Source organism: Capsicum annuum, chromosome 8 (assembly GCF_002878395.1).
Source record: "Capsicum annuum cultivar UCD-10X-F1 chromosome 8, UCD10Xv1.1, whole genome shotgun sequence".
NCBI classification, from domain to species: Eukaryota; Viridiplantae; Streptophyta; class Magnoliopsida; order Solanales; family Solanaceae; genus Capsicum; species Capsicum annuum.
The window spans coordinates 68,641,088-68,658,548 of record NC_061118.1 but is presented as its reverse complement, the minus strand read 5'-3'; positions in this window follow the sequence as shown (position 1 = coordinate 68,658,548).

Genomic DNA, 17,461 nt, shown 5'->3' with positions numbered 1-17,461 from the left:
ATGAAATTGGTGATGATATTTACATTGTTGCATGCACCCCTACATACTCAGTACATTCCAAAGTGCTAACCCACATATTTTCCTATGGGCTACATTTTCTCGTAATATAGGTTCAGGTACTCAGCCGCAGCCACGTTAGCGATATTCGAGTGCTTCAACTATGTTCCCTCAGTGGTGAGTCCTCATGATTCGAGGACCGTGTCTATATTTTTGGTGATATCGTTCTGTTGTTATGGCTTTCAGTACTGTCTGAGTCAGTTAGGGGTTTGTCCCAATGGCTCCTTGATTTTGATGTATAGAGGCTTTGTTAGACTAGAGGGTGTGTATGTACAGACATTCAATATATTTTGGTTGTACAGTCTAGTATTCTCCAATATTTCTATTGAACCCGATGTGGTATATCTCTTCGTTGTGCATGACTATTGTCGAATTGAATTCCTTGAGGTAGTGTCTGGCTCCGAGGGTTAGCTTGGGGCTACGTGTAGCCCTAAGCACCGTGTGGCGTCTCGGGATGAAATTTCGTGGTGTTACAGGCATGCAAAAGGTTTTCATAATAATGATACTAAACAAGAACATTATGGGGGAGGTTAAAGGGTGTTAAAGTTACACGCATAATGGTGTGTGGAGTAATGGAGGATTAACTACACATCATGGAGAAAATGGGTGGGAGTTACTTAATTTTAAGAGTTATGGACATCCTGCATAAACATATTATTTCATAACATACATCATGTATAACCCATTAATACATAATATTATGCAACATTATATTTGGGGAGAATTATTATATATAATGTAATACATTGTGTAAATTATACCAAAGATTTTTATACACAAATATGAGTTAAATAGCATGTTTATTTACAAAGTATGAGTTATGTGACGTAAATATTTTTAAAATACAATTGGAGCGTAATTTTCCCTTCAAATATACTCCTATGGCCCGTTTGGCCATAAAATGTTTTTCACCTTTTTCCAAATAATTTTCACTTTATGTCAAATTCAACTTCAAGTTGATGTTTGGCCAGAGAATTTCAAATACAACTTGAAGTTGTATTTGAAAAAAGTGAAAACCAAGAAAAACTTATTTTTACTTTTTTCCATCCTTCTTCTCTCACAAAAATTCAGAAACAACTCCAATTATATTCATGGACAAACACAACTCCAACTCCAACTTCAACTTCAACTTAACTTCGACTCCAACTCCAACTTCAAAATTTTTTGATTTCATGGCCAAACACCCACTTAATGTATTATTTAAAAATACTTATTTCACGAAAAAAAGTGTCAATACTTAATTTTAATAACAACTTTATTATAATTTTACTTTGATGATCAGGTTCTTTATAGCTGTGAACTTTCTTGGAGCTGCTTTCAACCTTCTAGTTTTTTTTTCCCGATGGAAGTCGTCTATAGAAGTTGATCGTTATTTTGGATACAGTAATCTACTTCTCTTTTTTTTTTTTGTTTGGAAAAAATAGGAGTAAATTTCATGATTCAACTGAGAAATATATTCCACTAAATTCATTTATCTTTTCTTTGTTCCAATAATGTCATCCAACTTTATGTATTTTTCTTAAAAATTAATAATTGCTAAAAGTGACTCAAAAGATAAGAGAAAAATGATTAAAAAAAGTCCCTTAAGTTTGAACTTTGAAATTGAAATGAACCTTATTAGTTACCAATATCTATGTATATCTAATAAGAAAGGCAAAAATGCCATGTGTCACCACATAAAAGCAGCAATTTAACAAAAAAACTAAAATAAAAATCTTATTTTTAAAACACTTAACTTCCCCATTACAATAGAAATTCAATTTTAAAAAGATAAAACACACGTACACTCACAAATAACTTTTTCTAATACTTTACCAAAAAAGGAAAAAAAATTCTAATAAACTTCCACTTATTATTTTATCTTGATAAATAATATTTTCTTAATAAACAACATGAATTATCAGAAAAATAATTAAACTACTAATAATTACTTAAAAAATTATTACTTCCACGCAGAAACACACCATTTAAACACTAAACATAACTTAAAGGCAAAATGACCTTCTGGATCCCTGTACTATGTCGGTTTTGTAAGTTGGACATTCTACTTACATGTTTGTTATCTGGACCCTTGAACCCATTAAAAAGCAACATTTTGCACCCTTTAACCGTTGACCTCGCCTATGTGGCATTGAAATGGTGACTAGGACAAGGAGAGTATAGTCACTCGCCTGAGGGTGCGAGTGAGGGTCAATTTTTGGCTAATTTTACATTGAAATAATTAAAAAAATATTTAAAAAAATTTTTAAAAAAAAGAATCTTTTTTCCCTCCATCTTTTTTAATTTAATTTTTAAAAAAATATATAAAAATAATAATTTTTTTTAAAAAAAAAAAAAAGCCTTCCCCAATCCACCTCAGCTCGTCCCCACCCCTACTCCCCAACCAGCCCCATCCCACGCCACCCCCAACTCCTTTCATAAAATAATTTTAAAAAAATAAAAAAATATTAAAATTAAAAAAAGGTTCTTTTTTTCCTCCATCCTTTTTAATTTAAAAATATTTTTAAAAATTTAAAAATAATATATTTCTTTAAAAAAAAAAAACCTTCCCCACTCCACCCTAGCCTGTCCCCACCCCTACCCCCACCCAGCCCATCCCACCCCATCCCAGCCTCTCTATCCCACCCCAACACCCGTCCAGCCCTTCCCCAACCCCTCACACCCCACCAACCTCGTCCAGCCCTTTCCCACCCCCACCCCAGCCCGTCCTCAACCCCCCACACCCCACCAGCCCCGTCCAGCCCCTCCTCACCCCAGCCCCTACACCCCTCCCAGCCCATCTCCACCCCATCCCCAACCCCTTCCAGCCCCCACACCCCACCCCAATACTCTTCCAACCGCCCCCCCACACACAAATACGTTCACTTTTTATTTTTTATTTTAATTTTTTCTCTCAATTCAATTCTTTTTATTTTTGGGGGATTAAAATTTAAATTTAAATTGAAAGTGAGTGATAGTGAATATTGAAAAAAATTAGTGAATTTCTCTTGAAAAAAATTAAATTTTTTGTTAATTTTTTAAAAATATTCAAATTTAAAAATAAAAAATTTATTATGTTTGTATATATGAATTTATATTTAAAAATTTAAATTAGTTGGAGAAGAATTTTAATTATTTAGAATGGATTTGATGTTTAATTTGTGAGCAAAAATAAAAACATAATTATTCAAGTCTTTCTACAATTTATAAAATTTTTCTTATTTAATTAAATTAATTTTAATATTTAATTTGTTATGTAGCATTTTTAAAATGACTTGGAATTTAATGTAATACTTTTTCTATTTTTTATTTTTTATTTTTTATTTTTTATTTTTTATTTTTTATTTTTCATTTTTTATTTTTTATTTTTTATTTTTTTTAAATGATGTGACAGATGGTACGGCAGACGTGTCAGGCGTGGCAGACGTGATAGCTGACGTGGGGAGAGTGAGTTACACTCACCCAAAAAAGGTTTAAAATATTGCTTTTTAGTGGGTTCAGGGGTCCAGATGACAAACATGTAAGTAGAAGTGTCCAACTTACAAAAACGACATAGTACAGGGGTCCAAAAGGTCATTTTGCCTAACTTAAACATAGCAAAAGATGCAAAAAAGCAATTTCCATTACAAAATTAAAAAAAATTATTACAATAGAAATTTAAATAATAATAACTGCCAAGAAAAAAATAAGTACAATACAAATTTAAACAACAACAACTGCCAAAAAATACATTAAATAATGAAAGATGGAAAAAAAAAGGAATATTTATTACAAAATTTTAAATAAATATTAATTACAACAAAAATTTAAACAACATTAACTGCAAAAAGGAAAAAACAAATAATTAGGAAAAACATTTAAACAACAACAAATTTCAAAACAAAACAAGATATACACACGACTCCTTTATTTAATTTAATTATTAAAATTTAAAAATTTAAAAGTAAAAAGTAAACAAAAATACTGATACATCAGTTTAGTTTTAAAGAGGAACGTGTTTTTCCTTTTAATAGGGATGGTTTGAACGAGTTGGTTTTAAAACTACCCACTGCACTATGTCTTTAATTACAACTCTAATTCTTATATATTCTTATATAATCTTTAATATATTCCATATGTTCGTACTTTATTTCTGTCCTCCGACTTCACTCATTCTATACTCAAAAAATCAAAGCAATCTACTTAACACTGCCATAAACATGGCTTTACATTTTCATAGCATCTCACAAATTACAAGCAATTCGATGTAATGGAATTTGAGAGTAAGAATTATTCGAATTTGGCAAGTGTCGGATAAATTCAAACCTGAAATACCATATTCAATAGATATGGTTTTACAGGATTCAACGGTACTTATTGCTTTTCACTAATTTTCAACTTTCACACTATTTACATTATTAATCCTCCTTTTTAATTTTAAACGCTGTAATTGCATTCTTAGGGTGGTCGCATACATGATTCAATTGGCAAGTATGGTATTAAGTTTTTCATGACCAAGATAGAGGAACTTGGGTTATATCGCATGAACAACTTTGTTATTTCATCAAATTCAAATAAATTTAAGGCTACAACGCACAAACGCAAGTTGATTTTCATAAAATCGACTTCTGTTGAGAAAATTACCGATCCTTCATTTCATATGGACATATTTAATTTGCATCCATTTGACCAACTGAAAATTCACCATATTTTATATGACACAGAACTATTTGATAATGATTATCTTCAAAGTCAATATAAATTTTATCAATAACTATGTTTTTTATTTTTACTAATCCATATATATTTATAGATGTTGTTGGTCAGGCTGTGACATATGAAGCAGTTCAAACATTCAAGCAAGGAGACAGTGATAGTGTATTTCTAAATGTTGTCCTAGAAGATGATAAGTAATCCTTATTTGCTTTTAACATTACAGGTTGAAAATCAAAACATAAGGCTTAACTTACCAATTGCTTTAACTACTGTGCAATATATACATTTTTACTACCTTATGTTAAAACTGCAACATTTAATACACATATATGGCAGAATGAAAATAGAAATGTAAATCATTTAATCAAATCTATATTCTTACAGGAGAAATGGAATTTCAACAACTTTATGGGGTGAACTTGTGTATCAAATTCATCCTTATTTGAGTGCATCCACAGATGAACCTTTGATTATGGTTCTTCAATTTATGAAGATTCAAATCAGAGGTATAACTATTTCAAACTACAATACATAACAAATTTATTCAAAAAAATATTTTAAATTTTAGATTCTAAATATTATTCCCGTAAGCAGATGTCTACTCTATTCACAGTTGTTGGTATCAAATAAGCTATGGATAAATCCATATCTGCCGCAATCTATTGTATTTAAATCCAGGTTTGTCACAACTATCTATTATTTTAACAAATTTATCAATTAAATTTAATTTTAAAATTTAGAATATATATTAATGTATAATATTATACTATTTTTCATTCAGATTAGATGCAGCATGTGATTCTAACTATGAAAGATTTAGCCAGACAAGTTCTCAACAATATTATTCTACCACAGATGATTTAACCAAGGAATTATATCTTTTAAATATATTAATGATTTGATTCTATGCACAAAAGTGAGTTGAATAATTTTTTTCATTTCCTATTAACTTTACACAATGTGTTTAAATATTATAACATTATTTTTTCTATTAAACAGGAAGCTAGCTATTGAATTGCTGCAAAAATTATCTGTTTGGATCTTGAACATGGATAGTCATACTTGACTTGCAAAAAGTGTATTATAAAGGTTAAACAAGATGGAAACCCATATTTTGTCCAAAATGCAATTTAGAAGCAAATGTTGTTCACGGGTTATTACTATCCTATATAAATTTTTATCACTAAAAAAAAAATTAAATTTGTTAACATGTTAAAAAAATGAATTTCAGGTATAGACTACGAGTCTGTGTAATGGGTGGAACTGGTCTTATAACCCTATTACTTTGGAATTGTGAGGCTATGCAATTTATAGAGAAAACTGCAAAAGAGTTAAAAGAGGGCTTAATTGATGATGATGATGAATGTTTGTATCCAAGTGAACTGGATGATGTTATTGAAAAAACCATATGTTTAAGGTCGTGGTTAAGAAATATAATATAATCAAGTAGGATGAAGTCTACAAAGTTGTAAAATTTGTTGATGATAAAGTTCTTTTTAAGGAATATTGTCATCCTTCACTAAAATACACTATAAGTGTTACTTTGTATAAAAAGAAATCTCAATTTCTATAAAAAATTTAAATTTTATTTTAATGACATTACTGTATGTCATTAGGAATCTCTGTTTGAAGGTGCACAAAACAAGGGAGGTGATGAGCTTTTTGAGGTAATATTTTGCATTTGTAGGTGTTTAAATATAAATTTTTCAAAAAAAAAGATATAACAACTTTGCAATGAAGTAACAACATACCTTTTGTAATGGAAATCAACCTTTTTTCATCACAAACATGCATTTTTGGATCCTGCTTATATATTCTCTCTAACATATGAACCTAGACACAAAAGAAAGATATTTATCAAAATTAATAAACTAAATAAAGTCTAATATCATTACGAGTTTTATTCTTATCTAACACAGTTTTACATAACCAAACTCTATTTTTTATGCCACTGATATCAGATATAGATCAGTGATAATAGTAGCATCAATGATCGTAGATGCAATTTTTTAAGCAGACAAAACTGCAGCCTCATCATCATTTACATTCTTAAACTCTTGAGACACAGAGATAAGATAGAAATCAGATGGCCTTAAGATATACATCAATTAAAACTAAATAAAATACTAAAGTGGATAAGAAATGATGACAATCTTCAAAAGCAGCATTCTTGACTACTTCTGCAATAGCAGCACCGACTTCTTTAACAACTCTAAACATCAGCTTCTCAAAATTTTGACAAAAATATGATCATGACAGCTTATGCTGATTTTTCTGTCAACTTCTCAAAACTTTGATAGAAATATGATCTGATTAGCTGTGTACAATAATAAAGATTCGGCATGACATGAGCTTTACTTCATATTAAAGATATACGAGATACCAAATTTTAGGCAATGACACTACTTTAACCAAAGCTGAAATCGAGTTCAAATGAAAATAAATACATAATCAAAGAAAAATAAATACATTTCTTCTCATAACCATACAACACCAACCTTTGGGCTTGATGGTGAACAGTGAACAATGGTTTAAATAATCAAGAAAGCTTCATCACTATTCAGATTGAACAAAGAAAATATAAGCATTATGACAGGACTTACCTTTTCTTTATTTCCAGCACTAATAACAACATAGCAGCATAGCATCTTTGCAAATTGCCCAACAAGCTGACCAACTGCTCCAGAAGTAGTCAAGAATGTTGGCGATTTCAGCAGTTCTAAACATTAGTTTCTCAAAACTTTGACAGAAATATGATCATAATCTCTGGCCCCACTTCATTGTTGAATATGTGGAAAACTAATTTACAAAGCTAACAAAACAAAGCATACAAAGTAAAATAACTAGCAAAATCAAATTCACAAAGATAAGATGTTGGTCGATGAAAATACTTTCTTATCTCAGGTGCAAATCGCAAGGGGTCAGCCACCTATAATGAATCCAAAAACAACATACAGTGAGTTGTCAATTCTGACTCTAGACTTTCACCGCGACGACAAAATATCAAAAGACACCTTTGACCCCTGATAAATGACAAGCCTAACAAATGATATTCAACTTTAACATAACTAGATAATAAATCGGGATATACATACCAAAGAACAACGGAAACAAAAACATATTTTTTTGAGAATATGTCTTTGCTCTTCATCCACCTCAACACCTTAGGCTTGGCCACCTTGGTAATGTATAAAGTTGATCACATGGGGTCGAGGCATGCAAATAAATTTTTCTTATCCTCTGATAGTTTCCTCTACATATTCCTACATTATTTCAAAAAGTTATGCACAAAATATAAACTAGAGAACATATAAGCAAATTACATAATTAGTACACAAAATCACAAACTTACTCTAGGTAAGAGTCAAAGTTGTTCGTTTTTAAATTTTTCATTGATCTGTCGTTCCTTCTATTTGACAGTCCAAGGATACGGGAATAACGCGTTGGCTCAACTGCTGAATCGGATGCAGCAGCTTTCCAGTGGCTTTTCTTTTCCGGCATACATGTAGTGGTTCCTCACCCATTTTTCTTTTACCATATCATGTCATGACATAGTTTACCATTCAATAATAAACATTGTTGATTGTTTAGTTAATCTAATTAGAGATAAATTGTTAAAGTTTGAACTGTGAATTGTCGTATGCTAAACACAAAGTGAAATTAGAATTATTTAATTCTGATCAACATCTCATTAGAAACACTGATACTAAAGTTTAAAAAAAAGACTCATACTACCAGATTTCACTTAAAATAGTTACTGAAATAGTAGTCCATAAAACAATATCTTTGTGTGAACCAAATAATCAATCTTTAAAAGTAAATATAAAAGACAAGAGAAAATAACAATTACAGGGAAGGTAAAAAAAACTTCAAAAATCTAAGATCAACAGTCAATCTTTCTATTATCCAACATCCCAGAAATTCAAAGTAACCATAATTACTTTGTAATATTAAGACATGCAATTAAAAAAATATTTGTTAATCAAAAAATTCAAAACTAACACTTAGAGAATTTAAAAGAGTTTTAGATATTTCATTATTTATACACAGAGAAATGATAAAAAAGATCGATATCGATGAAATCATACCAACAACAACTCAATCTACACTGTATAATTCCATATTAGATCTTAAAAAAAATAAATTAGATACAATCCATACCACTACTTCAAAAGGACATTGTAGCTGTTTTGTGGAAATTTGACTTTTTAAGAGTCGCCACTTAATTTATTTGAAAAGGAATTAAGAAAACCTTTGAAAGTTACTTAAACGACTCAAAACAAAAAAAATCATTTAAGTTTGAAGATTCTGAGTAAGCGGTTCTTATTAATACTCTTGGAAGGTTGTTAAGGCACCAAGAGTATCTGCTAACTTGTGGTTATTCGGACTATTTAAAAATAATTCTTTTGACTAACTTTTCAAGAAAAAGAAGTTGATTTTAAAAAAAAAGTGATTTTAGAAAAAAAGACTTGTATAAAATAAAATTTGGCGACTTTGTAAGAAATTTAACTAAGTCTAAGCAAATTAATAACAACTAGCACATAAAAGGGGGAGGGGGAAACTAGAAGACTTAGGCCATTAGGCCCAAATCAATAAACCTGTCCTAATCTAATTTGGAGTTTTGTCCCATCATCACCCGTCCTAATCTAAATATTGGACTTTCATCCCACAACCTGTCCTAGCTAGTTTTCAGACCTTTGAGGCTCAAAATACGCTTCATCTATATTAAATTACAACTTTGGCTTCGAGGCCCAAATAAATGAATAAATAAATGACTAAATAAATAAATAAAAAGAAGACAATAATAAAAATCGAGACTTTTCAAGTCTCTTAGTGACCTCATCAATGGGTTTTGACCCGTTTTTCTTTTCGTCTATCTTCTAGCACCTGCATGTTATATAGTCGACCTTGGATTTAAACTTCAAACTTGACCCAAAGAGGTGGGCCTTATTGATCCATTACGAAAAGCAAGAGGAGAGGAGTCTATTTGAACTCGAGATATTTTTTGCATTAAGAGAAAAGACAAAGAAATTAATATACGTTCAAGGCATATAGTGACCTATTTCAAAGCAAAAGAAACTATCAAGAACCAATTTTTGAATGACAATGATAAACACACTTGCACAAGAATGAGAGTCAACAAATAAAATGCAAAGCAAAGGCATCCACTTACATGCCTCATAATTTATGTTCATGTAAGAATGAATAAAGGTAAAAGAAAGAAGGTCATATTCAATGAATTAATGTGAGAAACAACATAAGTTTGCGAGAGTAAAGGGATGAGGCAATAAGAAAAATACCCATGACTTCTAAAATTGAACAAACATAGAAACTAATCCATATAACTAAAGAAAATAAAGACTAAAGAAAATAAAGACTAACTTTTCAAGAAAGTGAATCTTCAAATATCAATTAAGGAGAAATTAATGAAGATTCATACATCTAAGTCATGGCCAACTTTAGGGAAAACATGTAACGACCTATGATTTATCGTTCTAAGACATCGTTGATTCTCTTTTGACATTATGACTCAAAGAGAGACATAAATCAAGTCTTTACACACACAAAAAACACGTATAACAATCCAAAGGGAGTAAGAAAATTAGAATAAAAGTTTAGAATCTTTAAAAGTGAAATATCGCTCAACAATCATATTATACATGACTCAAAAATATCTAAATAATTATATTTAGCCACAAAAATCTGAACTTTCTCATCATTTTGACAAATTAACAACATGCGAAAAAAAAAAGAGGAATAAAGATCTTGGATGAAAAATAAAGCTAGTACTCATCTCTTATATGAGGATTTTGAAATCCATTAAAATAATTAGCAATCAAATGACAAATTCTTGACTTAATCAATTACTATTTTTATTAAGGATAAACAAACAATAGTAACTATTTTTTCAACATAAAAGAAACAACTTTACATGCTAATAACAAACATATCCGCTAACAATGAATTTAAACATGGCATGAATTCGTCTTTTGAGCAAAGATCAAAACTTTATATATAATAATCAAAGAATAAAGTCAAAAGACAAAACAATCAATATTAACTATTCTTTTCAACATAAATGAAATAACTTTACATGCTAAAAACAAACATATCTACCAACAATGAGTTTAAACAAGACATGGGCATGTTTTTCAAGCAAAGATCTAAATTTTATCCAAAATAATAAAAGAATAAGGTCAAAAGGTAAAACAATCAATATTAACTATTCTTTTCAACATAAAGAAAATAGCTTTACATGCTAAAAACAAACATATCCACTGACAATGAGTTTAAACAAGACATGAGTATGTTTTTCAAGCAAAGATCCAAACTTTATCCAAATAATCAAAGAATAAGGTGAAAAGGCGAAACAATCAATAATAACTATTCTTTTCAACATAAAGAAAATAACTTTACATCCTAAAAACAAACATATCCACCAACAATGAATTTAAACAAAGCATAAGTACATCTTTTAAGCAAAGATTGAAACTTTATCTATAATAATTAAAGAATAAAGTCAAAAATGACACGTACAACTATTGCTAGCTCATTTTTATATCATGAACATGAAAAAAATTAAAATATCGATAGCACAACGTCCTATTGCCTTCAAGGTCATCTACAGCAAACAATCCCAGCAAATAAAATTATGACTACGAACTACGAAGAAGAAAAAGATGAAGAAGAAAACGATAATGAAACTAAAAAAATAGAAAAGCTGTGTTTACCTTTTTGGTGACAGCAAAACGAATCAACTACCACCGAAAAATATTGCCGGCAACTCAAAAATATTGATTAGCCGACCAACTCTATGAAATAAAAATTTTTACTAAATAAAAATAACTATTTTGCTCAAAAGGGTTTTTTCCACTATTCTAGCCTTTTTTTTTTCAACCCCCCTTTCTACCAAAGTAGTGGTGGTATTTATAGGAGAGAATGTAATTTTTTTTCCTTTTCTCCACCAATGTGGGAGAAAAGTATTTTTAGGAAAGGATGAAGATTTATTTCTTGTCATCTACCAATGTGGGAGAAAAAACATTTTAGGATGTTCTTGAAATTGAAGATAAGGTGAGGTTAAAGATAATATGGGGGAAATTGTGCAATGTAGTACAATTTTTTAAATTTCAAAATTTGAAAAGGACTATGGAGGAAATAGTACAATGTAGTACAATTTGAAATTATTTTTTGGTGGGAATTGGGTAGAAGTTATGAGAGTTTAGAAAAATTTTGAGGTTATTTAAAATATAACTCCAATTAGGATTTAAAATTTAGCCATATTCATTTAATTTTGGCCAAATTAAAAATTAATTGATGGATTGCATTACAATTATGGCCAATTTGATTTCAATTATTGTCAAATCTAATAGATTGACTAAATTAAACTGAAATTCGATACGAATTAGTACTTCTTTTAATCCTGAGCTTCCTGATTTAATAAAATCAAATGCATATTTCTCCAAATAAATTATTTTGATAATAAATTATATTAAAATCAAGATTTTAATCATTATATTTATTTTTAAAATAATTCTTAATTAAAATCCAATATTCCATAAAATAATTATTTAAGTAATCAAATTATATAATCTCGTATAACTTAATACGATAATTTATAATCGCTACTTAAAATGACAAAATTACGTACAAAAAATATTTTGAAAAATTTTTATTTGGATGAAATAAATATTTTAATTTTATTAAAAATCAAAGAAACTGAAGATTAAATTTAGTCGTGGTAGGCAAAAATTAGGTGTCAACAATAGCACTCATACAATAGAAATAAATCAAAAATCTTCATTTATATATTTAATCTTTTTACAACTTCATGCAAAGCATATAAAAACAACTTACCTCGAATTTGAAACTAAACAAAGAAAGTACCTTCACGGAGAAGATCTATACAAACTTGCTTAATCAGGTATTGGATAATTATATGTTATAATTTTTGCATTTAAATTTCTATAATCAATTACCATCCTACTTTTTCCTCTTTTTTTTTCACTATGTTTATTTACTATAAATGCTGGACTATTATGTTTACTATTACTTTTTTGTATATATTATTTTTCTAATAATTCATCTATGTGCATTTTAAATTCTTTTAAATCGTCAAAATTATATGTTAATGGTTTTTGGGTTATTATGCTATTTTTATCTATTAATTCAATTTTTATAGTAGTTTTGTGTTTTTTCCATCCTTTTAATGGATCTTCACTGTATAATTATTCTAATTTTTTCTGAATTATTTCTATTTTATTTATTAAAAATATAGTTATTTCTGTTTTATTTATCGAAAATACTACTAGTTCTATTGTATCTTCAGTATTTTTTATATTTTCTAACTTTTGTATAAGTTTTTCACTTCCTTTTATCCAATCAGTTTTGGTGTTTTTAATTTTTCCCATTTACTTTCTGGAAAGCAATTATATCTACATAAATTAGCTTCTGCTCCTATATCTATCATAGGCGTATAATATCTACTGTAATATCCTTCTACTACTATCTTCATTAATACATATATCTTCATTTCATGTTAAGGCTCTTTTTAAGAATGACTTTTCTTTGTTATATGTTAAGGTTAATTGTGTATGTTCTATATTATATGGTTTTACTTGTTCTAACCATTTTATTCCTAATATTATATCTGCTTTTTGCATTTCTTCCTTTACTTCGAATTCTATTTTTATTTTCCTAACTCCTATTATTATTTCTTTTTCTGCAATATTTTTATTATTTATTAAACTTCTTGGTAGGTCTGGGCACATATCATTATCAGTCTTTATTTCTTCATTTTTTACTAGATATTTTGCTATATAATTTTCTTCTTGTCCTGTATTCAAAAGTATTAGATATTCTTTTTCATTTATTTTTCCTGTTATGTAATATTGATTTAAATTACTTATTGAATTCGTTTCATAACTTGTTCTTTTTGATGAGCTTGATGATTCTGGTTTTTCATTAGCTATTCTTTTCGTTGTACTTATTCTATCATTTACTATTTCTAAATTTTCTTCTGTATCTATGTCTCTATAGCTATAATCATTATAATCTATTGTTTTTACAATTTGTTCAAATGGGCTTTCTATTTGTATTTTGTTAATCTTATTTTTTCCTGTTATTTTATGTTTTGTTGTTAATACATATAGATTTTTACATCTTGCTGTAAATATTTTACTTCCAGGGGTTAATTCTATTCCTGATATTTTTCAATATAATACTAGTGACTTATCTATATTTCTATCTGTTACTGCTACTGAATAATTTGCACTTATTATAAATTTAAATTTTTGATATATTAGATTTCCTTTTATGGTAGTTATTATGCTTTTTTCTATAGGTTTTATAATTCTATCATCTGCTAAATATAATTCTATTGGTGTATCTATTCCTTCTCTAAAACATGATTTTATTAGTATCTCTGTACCTCCAAGGTGTACATATTTTATTGGATCTCCTTTACTTTTTATATCATTTATTTCTTTATTAATTATTCTTTTTGTTACTAGTGGTATACTAGCTTTGCCTTTTGCATATCTGCAGTCTATTACATGTTCTTTTTGGCATACTACGTAATATTCATCCTTTTTCCTAGTAAAAATATTTTTTATTGTTGGTATTTTAAATATTTTCTCTACACTTAAATCTAATTCTTTTCCTTTTATTTCATCAAATATGTTACTGTCAAATATTATTTTTTGTTCTGTTCCTTCGTCATTTAAATATTCTTCCTTTGTTATTATTTTTATATCTTCTTCAGTCATTTGATTCATCTATTTCACTATCTATTTCATTATCTGTTTTGTTTTCTGAAATTTCATATATGCTATCCTCACTTTCTAATTCATAATCTATATAATCTATCTGCATATATTCTGCATTATCTATTTTTATTTCTGATATTTGTTTATTTTTTGGATTTTTAGGTAATTTACAATCTCTAGCTAAATGTCCTAACTTTCCACAATTATAACAAGTACATTCTTTTATAGGTTTCTTCTTTTTATATGGTCTTTTGTATTTATAAATTTTTACTTAATATCTTTTACTTGGTTTCTTATATTTATATTTTGATTTTTTATATTTTTTATATTTCTTATGTCGTTTTCTTTTTTTATAATATCTTTCTTCACATCCAAATTGGGGTGTTATTTTATTTTTGCAATATGCAAAATTTTTTATTAATGTTTTTTCCATTTTTAATTCTTCTCTATATTTTTCACATAGGTTTCTATACCATTGTTGTAAAAATTTTATTCTTGCTCCTATCGTATCTACTATTTTTGCTTCTTCCCAACTTTTTATTATTTTCGAACTAAATGGCTCGGGTAATTTATTAAAATATAATTTTCTTATCTCTTTACTTTCTTCTATACTATATGCTTCTTTATAATAATATTCTTTAAATGCGCAAGTATATTGATCTATATAACACATATTACATATTGCTAATTTTAACATTAAATTTCTATTTGTATCTTTTTCTTCATCTTGTTCTTCTTCCATTGTTGTCGTACTACCAAATTCATCTTTTATAGCTGTTTCATATTTTTTTAATAATTCTATAGGTGTTAGTTTAGTTGTTGTTGATGATGTTCCTTCTATAGGTTTATTAGTTCTTAATACTTTCTTGCTATTTTCGGTTAAATTTGAAAACCATAGTTTTACTGATCCTATTAGTGTTCTTTCTATATATTCTGGTGCATCTGTTATATTTATATTATTATCTAATAATTGTTTTGTCACATATCCTATCCATAATTGTATTATTTTTTCTGTATCTAGTACACAGTCTAGGTCTAAAAAGTTATAATTTTTATTAATTATTTGTTTGTTGTCCATTTGTCATATTCATTATATTTTTTAAATTTATTCTTATAATATATAGGTTTTTTTATTTCTGTTGTTTTAGATATTATATTTTCATCTTCTTTTTTATCAAGAGTATTTATTTCTGTGTAGCTACTTTCTAAGTTTTCCTCATTAATTTCTTTTTGTTTTTCATTAATTTCTAAATTTTTTGTATTTGTTAATATTTCTGTATATGTTTCACTATCTTCGGAATCATAATTATCTGTCTCTGTCTTTTCAATATCTATATTATTTATTTCTAATTCTTCATTTTTTATTTCTAATTTTTCCTTAAATTGATTTATCTTGTTTAGTAATTTTTGTTCTCTATCTTTTTCTTCTTTTTCTTTTTGTCTTTGTTCATACAACTCTTTTAACATTTGTAATTCTTTTTCTAATTCAGCAATCCTATTATTTTTAGTTTCTTCTATTTTTCGTATTTCTTCCGTAGTTTGTTGTTTTATTTTTTCTATTTCCTTTTTCCTATCTATCTCTTCATTTTCTTTTTCTATTCTTACCATTGCTGTCAATTTATCTTCTAATTTTAATTCTTCTTTTTCTAACATTAGATATAAATGTTCACCTATTTTCTTATATCTTCTTCCTAGATTAGAAAATACTATTTTTATTTTTGATCCTTCGTGGTTTTCATATATTTTTTCATCTATTATAAATTCTTCTTTGTTAATTTTATTGTGAATAGTTCATGTTGATATATATATATTCTAAACTATCTATTTGTGATTCCAATTTTGATATTTCATCTTTTTGTGTATCTATTGAGTTTTTACTAACTCCGGCAAATATATTATAATGTAGTCTTTTTATTCTTATTTTTAATTCTTTACGTTTTTCAAGGATTTTATGAATGGAACGTATTACCATTTGGATATAAAAATGCACCAGGTAGATATCAACATTTTATGGATAATTATTTTAAACAATTATCTAATTGTATAGTAGACATAGATAATATATTATTATATACAAAAACCAAAGAAGAACATTTAAAATTATTAGAGCAGTTTACAGATATAATAGAAAAATCGGGAATAAGTCTAAGCAAAAAGAAAGCTGAAATTATGAAAAATCAGATAGAACTTTTAGGAATACAAATAGATAAAAGTGGAGTAAAAATGCAACAACATATAGTACAAAAAATAATAAATTCGAAAGAATAATTAGATACAAAAAAGAAATTACAATCATTTTTAGGATTAGTAAACCAAGTAAGAGAATATATTCCAAAATTAGCAGAAACTTTAAAACCACTACAGAAAAAATTAAAAAAGGATGTAGAATATAACTATAATGAAGAAGATAAAAAACAAGTTCAAAAAATAAAATTTCTTTGTAAAGAATTACCAAAATTACAATTTCCAGATGAAAATAGAAAATTTATATATATGTTAGAAGCAGATGCTAGTGAACATAGTTGCGGAGGAGTACTTAAATATCGATATGAAGCTGAAAAAATAGAACACCATTGTAGATACTACTCAGGTACATTCAATGAGACAGAAGTAAAATGGGAAATAAATAGGAAAGAATTATGTTCATTATATAAATGTTTATTAGCATTTGAGCCATATATTGTATATAACAAATTTATTGTACGAACAGATAATACACAGGTACGCTGGTGGTTAACAAAGAAAATACAAAATTCAGTTACAACAAAAGAGATTCAGAGACTAGTTTTGAATATACTAAATTTCACATTTACAATTGAAGTGATCAGTACTAACAAAAATGTTATTGCAAATTACATATCAAGACAAAGCTACACAGACTGAAATAATAGAAGAAGATACTGTAGAAAAAATACTTAACACCCTAACTACGCTTTCAATGAAAGTGGACAGTATGGGTAATGAGA